Below are 10,472 nucleotides of genomic sequence, written 5' to 3' on the forward strand. Positions count from 1 at the left end.
GGACGATCCCATCAAGAGGAGAGCACAGAAGTTCCTCCCGGAAATTCCTCAATTTGAATACTGGGGGCGCCTAGAAGCATCTATCACCAAGTTGCAAGAAGCTATGGATCAACTGAAGGAAGACCAGCAAAATCAAAACAGCATGATCTGCAAGCTGCTTAGGGAACAAGAAGAGCAAGGGCGTGAACTGAAAGAACTGAAGCGCCAGAAGCTATCTCTTGAAGGGCCAAGCACTCCACAGACTAAAGAGGCATTTACCTTCCAAAGCAAAGGTTGTTGAGTCCTAACTCTGTGATAACCTTTTATCTATTTTAAGAGTCTATGAATATTAAAATTAGAGTCATTTGTCTTTATGTGTTTAGTTTCTTTTCTTTTATTGCTAAGTGTCTGCTTTTATGCCTAATTTATATTACTTCCAATAAATAATAAATAAAGATTAGAGTCTATGCCTTAAAGTTATGAACATCCTATGAATCCATCACCTTTCTTAAATAAAAAATGTTTTAATTACAAAAGAACAAGAAGTACATGGTTTCAAATTCATCCTTGAAACTAGTTTAATTATTTTGATGTTGTGACAATACTTTTTGTTTTCTGAATGAATGCTTGAACAGTGCATATGTCTTTTGAATTTGTTGTTTATGAATGTTAAAATTGTTGGCTCTTGAAATAATGAGGAAAAAGGAGAAATGTTATTTGATAATCTGAAAGATCATAAAAATGATTATTGAAGCAAGAAAAAGTAGTAAAGAACAAAACTTGCAAATATATATATATATATGAAGAAAAAGAAAAAGCAAGCAGAAAAAGTCAATAGCCCTTAAAACCAAAAGGCAAGAGTAATAAAAAGGATCCAAGGCTTTGAGCATCAGTCGATAGGAGGGCCCAAAAGGAATAAAATTCTAGCCTAAGCGGCTAAACCAAGCTGTCGCTAACCATGTGCTTGTGGCGTGAAGGTGTCAAGTGAAAACTTGAGACTAAACGGTTAAAGTCGAGGTCCAAAGCAAAAAGAAGAGTGTGCTTAAGAACCCTGGACACCTCTAATTGGGGACTCTAGCAAAGCTGAGTCACAATCTGAAAAGGTTCACCCAGTTATGTATCTATGGCATTTATGTATCCGGTGATAATACTGGAAAACAAAGTGCTTAGGGCCACGGCCAGGACTCATAAAGTAGCTGTGTTCAAGAATCAAAATACTGAACTAGGAGAATCAATAACACTATCTGAATTCTGAGTTCCTATAGATGCCAATCATTTTGAACTTCAATGAATAAAGTGAGATGCCAAAACTATTCAAGAGGCAAAAAGCTACTAGTCCCGCTCATCTGATTGGAGCTAAGTTTCATTGATATTTTGGAATTTATAGTATATTCTCTTCTTTTTATCCTATTTGATTTTCAGTTGCTTGGGGATAAGCAACAATTTAATTTTGGTGTTGTGATGAGTGGATAATTTATACGTTTTTTTGGCATTGTTTTTACATAGTTTTTAGAATAATTTAGTTAGTTTTTAGTATAATTTTATTAGTTTTTAATTAAAAATCATATTTCTGGACTTTACTATGAGTTTGTGTGTTTTTCTGTGATTTCAGGTACTTTCTGGCTGAAATTGAGGGATCTGAGCAAAAATCTAATTCAGAGGCTGAAGAAGGACTGCAGATGCTGTTGGATTCTGACCTTCCTGCACTCAAAGTGGATTTTCTGGAGCTACAAAGTCCACATGGTGCGCTCTCAATTGCGTTGGAAAGTAGACATCCAGGGCTTTCCAGCAATATATAATAGTTCATACTTTGCTGGAAGATAAACGACGAAAACTGGCGTTCAACGCCAGTTCTCTGCCCTATTCTGGCGTTAAACGCCAGAAATAGGTTACAAGTTGGAGTTAAACGCCCAAAACAGGTTACAACCTGGCGTTTAACTCCAGAAACAGCCTAGGCACGTGTAAAGCTCAAGTCTCAGATCCAGCACACACCAAGTAGGCCCCGGAAGTGGATTTCTGCACTATCTATCGTAGTTTACTCATTTTCTGTAAACCTATGGATGTGATGATCCATGACATTGATCACCATTCTCAACTTATGAATGTGTGACTGACAACCACCTCCGTTCTACCTTCGATTGAATGAGTATCTCTTGGATTCCTCAATCAGAATCTTCGTGGTATAAGCTAGAATCCATTGGCAGCATTCTTGAGAATCCGAAAAGTCTAAACCTTGTCTGTGGTATTCCGAGTAGGATTTAGGGATTGAATGACTGTGACGAGCTTCAAACTCACAAGGGTTGGGCGTAGTGACAGACGCAAAAGGATCAATGGATCCTATTTCAGCATGAGTGAGAACCGACAGATAATTAGTCATGCGGTGACAGCACACCTGGATCATTTTCACTGAGAGGACGGATGGTAGCCATTGACAATGGTGATCCACCAACACACAGCTTGCCATAGGAGGAACCTTACGTGCGTGAAGAAGAAGACAGGGGGAAAGCAGAGATTCAGAAGACAAAGCATCTCCAAAAGTCCAACATATTCTCCATTACTGCATAATAAGTATTATTTAATCCATGCTCTTTTGTTCATTTGCAAGTCAACTGATAATTATAATTGATATCCTGACTAAGAGTTACAAGATAACCACAGCTTGCTTCAAGCCAACAATCTCTGTGGGATCGACCCTTACTCACGTAAGGTATTACTTGGACAACCCAGTGCACTTGCTGGTTAGTGGTACGAATTGTGAAAAGTGTGAATTACAATTTCGTGTACCAATTATGTGATAAATGTTTGGAGGTTGTGGTTGAAGCTCTTGTTGGTGATTATGTAATTTAATATGATATTAAATTGTATGTATGGTGGTGGATGAAATTGAGTATTATTGAAACTTGAGATATTGAATTGTTTGAAATTGAATTATAGCATTTTAGATTTGTCAAAAGTGGTGGATTGAATAAGAAAGTTGAAAATATGAGTTGGGAGTGGTTTGATGCTGAATGGCTAAGGTTTGGGGTTGATTTTTAAAAGGTTTTGGTTGATTTCAAAGGGTTTGGAGTTTGTATGTTTTGAAATTGGAGGTTTGTTAAGTTTTGTGAAAATTGTGATTTCGGTCCAACTTTGGTAGAGTATAACTTGATCTCCGAACCTTCGATTTATTTCAAACTTGTTTAAAATGAAGATTTGGTCCGAGATGTTTATGCTGTTCGAAGAACGGATGAAAAATATTTGAAAATAAAAAAGTTATGTGCGTCGGAAGTTTGGAATGCAAAATTGAAAATTCTACAGCATTAAGCATTTTTGCCATTCTGCAGGGCTTGCGTACATGACCACTGGACGCGACGTGACCAACCCTTTCGGGTTTGGCATCTTGTGTACGCGAGCAGGGTGCTTACGTACGCGAGCAGTGGTTTTTAAGGGGTTGCGTACACGACCACCTGCACACGACGCGACCAACCTTTTTGGGTTGGGCAGCTTGGTATGCGAAATTGTTACTCAGGTTGTGAATTATTGTTCGAAACATATCTTCACAACTTCGCATAACTAACCAGCAAGTGCACTGGGTCGTCCAAGTGATACCTTACGTGAGTAAGGGTCGAATCCCACGGAGATTGTTGGTATGAAGCAAGCTATGGTCACCTTGTAAATCTCAGTCAGGCGGATATAAAATAGTTATGTAGTTTTCGAAATGTAGTAATAAAAGAAGGATAGAAATACTTATGTAAATCATTGGTGAGAATTTCAGATAAGCATATGGAGATGCAATCGTTCCTCTGAACCTCCGCTTTCCTACTGTCTTCATCCAATCAGTCTTACTCCTTTCTATGGCTGGCTTTATGCAAGGGCATCACCGTTGTCAGTGGCTACATCCCCTCCTCTTGTGAAAATGGTCCAAGATGCCCTGTCACGGCACGGCTAATCATCTGAGGTTCCCGATCGTGCTGGAATAGGATTCACCCTCCTTTTGCGTCTGTCACTATGTGCAGCACTCGCGAGTTTGAAGCTCGTCACAGTCATTCAATCAGTGAATCCTACTCGGAATACCACAGACAAGGTTTAGACTTTCCGGATTCTCTTGAATGCTGCCATCATTCTAGCTTACACCACGAAGATTCCGATTAAGAGATCTAAGAGATACTCATTCAATCTAAGGTAGAACGGAAGTGGTTGTCAGGCACGCGTTCATAGGGAATGATGATGATTGTCACATTCATCACATTCAGGTTGAAGTGTGAATGAATATCTTAGAAGCGAAATAAGATGAATTGAATAGAAAACAGTAGTACTTTGTATTAATCTTTGAGGAACAGCAGAGCTCCACACCTTTATCTATGGAGTGTAGAAACTCTACCGTTAAAATTACATAAGTGAAAGGTCCAGGCATGGCCGAGATGGCCAGCCCCCAAAACGTGATCTAAGATAGCATACAACTGATGAAAGATGTCTAATACAATAGTAAAAAGTCTTATTTATAATAAACTAGCTACTAGGGTTTACAGAAGTAAGTAATTGATGCATAAATCCACTTCCGGGGCCCACTTGGTGTGTGCTTGGGCTGAGCTTGAATGTTACATGTGCAGAGGCTCTTTCTGGAGTTGAACGCCAGGTTGTAACGTATTTCTGGCGTTCAACTCTGGTTTGTGACTTGTTTCTGGCGTTTAACTCCAGACAGCAGCGTAGAACTGGCGTTCAACGCCCTTTTACGCCGTCTAAACTCGGCCAAAGTATGGACTATTATACATTTCTGGAAAGCCCTGGATGTCTACTTTCCAACGCAATTGGAAGCGTGCCATTTTGAGTTCTGTAGCTCTAGAAAATCCACTTTGAGTTCAGGGAGGTCAGAATCCAATAGCATCAGCAGTCCTTCTTCAACCTCTGAATTTGATTTTTGCTCAAGTCCCTCAATTTCAGCCAGAAAATACCTGAAATCACAGAAAAACACACAAACTCATAGTAAAGTCCAGAAATGTGAATTTAATATAAAAACTAGTGAAAACATCCCTAAAAGTAACTAGATCCTACTAAAAACATACTAAAAACAATGCCAAAAAGCGTACAAATTATCCGCTCATCACAACACCAAACTTAAATTGTTGCTTGTCCCAAAGAAACTGAAAATCAAATAGGATAAAAAGAAGAGAATATACTATAAATTCCAAACTATCAACGAAACATAGCTTCAATCATATGAGCGGGACTTATAACTTTTTGCATCTTGAATAGTTTTGGCATCTCACTTTATCCATTAAAGTTCAGAATGATTGGCTTCTTTAGGAACTCAGAGTTCAGATAGTGTTATTGATTCTCCTAGTTCAGTATGATGATTCTTGAACACAGCTAATTTATGAGTCTTAGCCGTGGCCCTAAGCACTTTGTTTTCCAGTATTACCACCGGATACATAAATGCCACAGACACATAATTGGGTGAACCTTTTCAGATTGTGACTCAGCTTTGCTAAAGTCCCCAATTAGAGGTGTCCAGGGTTCTTAAGCACACTCTTTTTTTTTTTTTTTGCTTTGGACCTTGACTTTAACCGCTCAGTCTCAAGTTTTCACTTGACACCTTCATGCCACAAGCACATGGTTAGGGACAGCTTGGTTTAGCCGCTTAGACCAGGATTTTATTCCTTTAGGCCCTCCTATCCACTGATGCTCAAAGCCTTGGGATCCTTTTTATTTGCCCTTGCCTTTTGGTTTTAAGGGTTATTGGCTTTTTGCTCTTGCCTCTTGGTTTTAAGAGCTTTTGGCTTTTTCTGCTTGCTTTTTCTTTTTCTTTCTATATATTTTTTTTTCGCCTATTTTTTTTTTCTCTGCAAGGTTTGTTCTTTGCTGCTTTTTCTTGCTTCAAGAATCATTTTTATGATTTTTCAGATTATCAAATAACATGTTTCCTAGTCATCATTCTTTCAAGAGCCAACATATTTAACATTCTTAAACAACAACTTCAAAAGACATATGCACTGTTCAAGCATTCATTTAGAAAACAAGAAGCATTGTCACCACATCAATATAATTAAACTAAGTTCAAGGATAAATTCGAAACTCATGTACTTCTTGTTCTTTTGAATTAAAACAGTTTTCATTTAAGAGAGGTGATGGATTCATATGACATTCATAACTTTAAGACAAAGTTACTAACTACTAATGATCATGTAATGAAGACACAAGCATAGATGAGCACTTAACATAGAAAACGAAAAACAGAGAATGTAAGAACAAGGAATGAGTCCACCTTAGTGATGGTGGCATTTCCTTCTTGAGGAACCAATGATGTCCTTGAGCTCTTCTATGTCTTTTCCTTGTCTTTGTTGCTCCTCCCTCATTGCTTTTTGATCTTCTCTAATTTCATGAAGGATGATGGAGTGCTCTTGATGTTCCACCCTTAATTGTCCCATGTTGGAGCTTAGTTCTCCTAGGGAGGTATTGATTTGCTCCCAATAGTTTTGTGGAGGAAAATGCATTTGAGGCATCTCCGGGATCTCATAGTGATGAGATTCATGCGCCTCTTGAGCTCCATGAATGGGCTCTCTTGCTTGCTCCATCTTTTTCTTAGTGATGGGCTTGTCTTCTTTAATGAGGATATCTCCCTCTATGTCAATCCCAGCCGAATTGCATAGGTGGCAAATGAGGAGAGGAAAGGCTAACCTTGCCATAGTGGAGGACTTGTCAGCCACCTTGTAGAGTTCTTGAGGTATAATCTCATGAACTTCCACCTCTTCTCCAATCATGATGCTATGGATCATGATGGCCCGGTCTATAGTAACTTCAGACCGGTTGCTAGTGGGAATGATTGAGCATTGAATAAACTCCAACCATCCTCTAGCTGCAGGCTTCAGGTCCAGTCTTCTTAGTTGAACCGGTTTGCCTTTTGAGTCAATCTTCCATTGAGCTCCTTCTACACATATGTCCATGAGGACTTGGTCCAACCTTTGATCAAAGTTGACTCTCCTTGTGTAGGGGCGTGCGTTCTCTTCCATGTTTGGCAAGTTGAACGCCAACCTCACATTTTCCGGACTAAAATCTAAGTATTTCCCATGAACCATGGTGAGATAATTCTTTGGGTTCGGGTTCTTACTTTGATCATGGTTCCTAGTGATCCATGCATTAGCATAGAACTCTTGAACCATTAGGATGCCGACTTGTTGGATGGGGTTTGCTAGAACTTCCCAACCTCTTCTTTGAATTTCATGTCGGATCTCCGGATACTCATTTCTTTTGAGTTTGAAAGGGACCTCGGGGATCACCTTCTTCTTGGCCACAACATCATAGAAGTGGTCTTGATGGGCTTTGGAGATGAACCTTTCCATCTCCCATGACTCGAAGGTGGAAGCTTTTGTCTTCCCTTTCCCTTTTCTAGAGGATTCTCCGGTCTTAGGTGCCATCAATGGTAATGGAAAAACAAAAAGCTTATGCTTTTACCACACCAAACTTAGAATTTTGCTCGCCCTCGAGCAATATAAGAAAGAATAGATGAAGAAGAAGAAGAAATGGAGGAGAGGGAGAAGGGGTTGTGTTTCGGCCAAGAAGAGAAGAGAGGGTTGTGTTGTGTGAAAATGAGGAAGAATGGAAGGCTTTATATAGGGGAGGGAGGGGGTTAAGTTTCGGCCATATAGGGTGGGTTTGGGTGGGAAATTGATTTTGAATTTTGAAAGTAGGTGGAGTTTATGAGGTAGGTTTATGGGGAAGAGTGGATGGATGTGAGTGGTGAAGAGGTGATGGGGAAGAGAGATTGAGGTGATTGGTGAAGGGTTTTGGGGAAGAGTGTTTATGGGATTGTGTGAAAGATGGGTGAGAAGAACTGAGTGGAGGTAGGTGGGGATCCTGTGGGGTCCACAGATCCTGAGGTGATCCTGTGGGGTCCACAGATCCTGAGGTGTTCAAGGATTTACAACCTTGCACCAAATTAGGCATGTAAAATGCCCTTGCACACAACTCTAGGCGTTCAGCGCCAGGTTGGTGCTTGTTCTAGGCGTTGAACGCCCATTTGTAGCCTATTTCTGGCGTTGAACGCCAGAACCATGCTTGTTCTGGGCGTTCAGTGCCAGCTCTCCTCCAGGGTGCATTTCTGGCGTTCAAACGCCCAGATGCTACCCATTTCTGGCGTTCAGCGCCAGAACCATGCTCTGTTCTGGCGTTGAACGCCCAAAATATGCTTCTTATTGGCGTTTAAACGCCAGCAAGGTCTTCCTCCAGGGTGTGATGTTTCTTCTGCTATTTTTGATTCCGTTTTCAATTTTTATATTTATTTTGTGACTCCACATGATCATGAACCTAATAAAACATGAAAAACAATGAAAATTAGATAAATAAACATTGGGTTGCCTCCCAACAAGCGCTTCTTTAATGTCAATAGCTTGACAGTGGGCTCTCATGGAGCCTCACAGATGTGCAGAGCTTTGTTGAGACCTCCCAACACCAAACTTAGAGTTTGGATATGAGCGTTTGACACCAAACTTAGAGTCTGGTTGTGGCCTCCCAACACCAAACTTAGAGTTTGACTGTGAGGGCTTTGTTTGACTCTGCTTTGAGAGAAGCTTTTTCTGCTTCCTCTCCATGGATGCAGAGAGAGATCCTTGAGTTGTAAACACAAGGTTGTCCTCATTCAATTGGAGGATCAATTCTCCTCTGTCCACATCAATCACAGCTCTTGCTGTGGCTAGGAAAGGTCTTCCTGGGATGATGGATTCATCCTCTTCCTTTCCAGTATCCAAGACTATGAAATCAGTAGGGATGTAAAGGCCTTCAACCTTTACTAACACGTCCTCTACTTGTCCATAAGCCTGTTTTCTTGAATTGTCTGCCATCTCTAATGAGATTTTAGCAGCTTGTACCCCATAGATTCTCAGTTTCTCTATTACAGAGAGGGGCATGAGGTTTATCCCTGAACCAAGGTCACACAGAGCCTTAAAGATCATGGTGCCTATAGTATAAGGTATTATGAACTTTCCAAGATCCTGTCTCTTCTGAGGCAATGTCAGTTGATCCAGATCACTTAGTTCATTGGTGAACAAGGGAGGTTCATCTTCCCAAGTATCAATGCCAAATAATTTGGCATTTAGCTTCATGATTGCACCAAGGAACTTGGCAGCTTGCTCTTCAGTAACATCCTCATTCTCTTCAGAAGAGGAATACTCATCAGAGCTCATGAATGGCATAAGGAGGTTCAATGGAATCTCTATGGTCTCTAGATGAGCCTCAGAGTCCTTGGGTTCCTCAGAGGAAAGCTCCTTATTGATCACTGGACGTCCCAGGAGGTCTTCCTCCTTGGGATTCCCGTCCTCTCCTTCCTTTACAGGTTCGGCCATGGTGCTTATGTCAATGGCCTTGCACTCTCCTTTTGGATTCTCTTCTGTAATGCTTGGGAGAGCACTAGGAGGGATTTCAGTGATTCTTTTACTCAGCTGGCCCACTTGTGCTTCCAAATTTCTAATGGAAGACCTTGTTTCATTCATGAAACTTACAGTGGTCTCGGATAGATCAGAGACTAAGTTTGCTAAATTAGAGGTATTTTGTTTAGAGTTCTCTGTCTGTTGCTGAGTGGATGATGGAAAAGGCTTGCTATTGCTAAACCTGTTTCTTCCACCATTATTAAAGCCTTGTTGAGGCCTTTGATCCTTCCGTGAGAGATTTGGATGATTTCTCCATGATGGATTATAGGTGTTTCCATATGGTTCACCCGTGTAATTTACCTCTGCTATTGCAGGGTTCTCAGGATCATAAGCTTCTTCTTCATAAGAAGCCTCTTGAGTACTGTTGGATGCAGCTTGCATTCCATTCAGACTCTGAGAAATCATAGTGACTTGCTGAGTCAATATTCTGTTCTGAGCCAATATGGCATTCAGAGTATCAATTTCAAGAACTCCCTTCTTCATAGGCGTCCCATTATTCACAGGATTCCTCTCAGAAGTGTACATAAACTGGTTATTAGCAACCATATCAATGAGTTCTTGAGCTTCTGCAGGCGTTTTCTTTAGGTGAATGGATCCACCTGTAGAAGTATCCAATGACATCTTTGATAGCTCAGATAAACCATCATAGAATATATCCAGGATGGTCCATTCTGAAAGCATGTCAGAAGGACACTTTTTGGTCAGCTGCTTGTATCTTTCCCAAGCTTCATAGAGGGATTCACCTTCTTTTTGTCTGAAGGTTTGAACATCCACTCTAAGCTTGCTCAGCTTTTGAGGAGGAAAGAACTTGGCTAAGAAAGCCGTGACCAGCTTATCCCAAGAGTTCAGGCTATTTCTGGGTTGAGAGTCCAACCACACTCTAGCTCTGTCTCTTACAACAAAAGGAAAAAGCATGAGCCTATAGACTTCAAGATCTACTCCATTAGTCTTAACAGTATCACAGATCTGCAAGAATTCAGTTAAGAACTGAAAAGGATCTTCAGATGGAAGTCCATGAAACTTGCAGTTCTGCTGCATCAGAGAAACAAGCTGAGGTTTCAGCTCAAAGTTGTTTGCTCCAATGGCAGGAATGGA

Source organism: Arachis ipaensis, chromosome B10, assembly GCF_059453495.1.
Source record: "Arachis ipaensis isolate K30076 ecotype BB chromosome B10, ASM5945349v1, whole genome shotgun sequence".
In the NCBI taxonomy this organism is placed as follows: domain Eukaryota; kingdom Viridiplantae; phylum Streptophyta; class Magnoliopsida; order Fabales; family Fabaceae; genus Arachis; species Arachis ipaensis.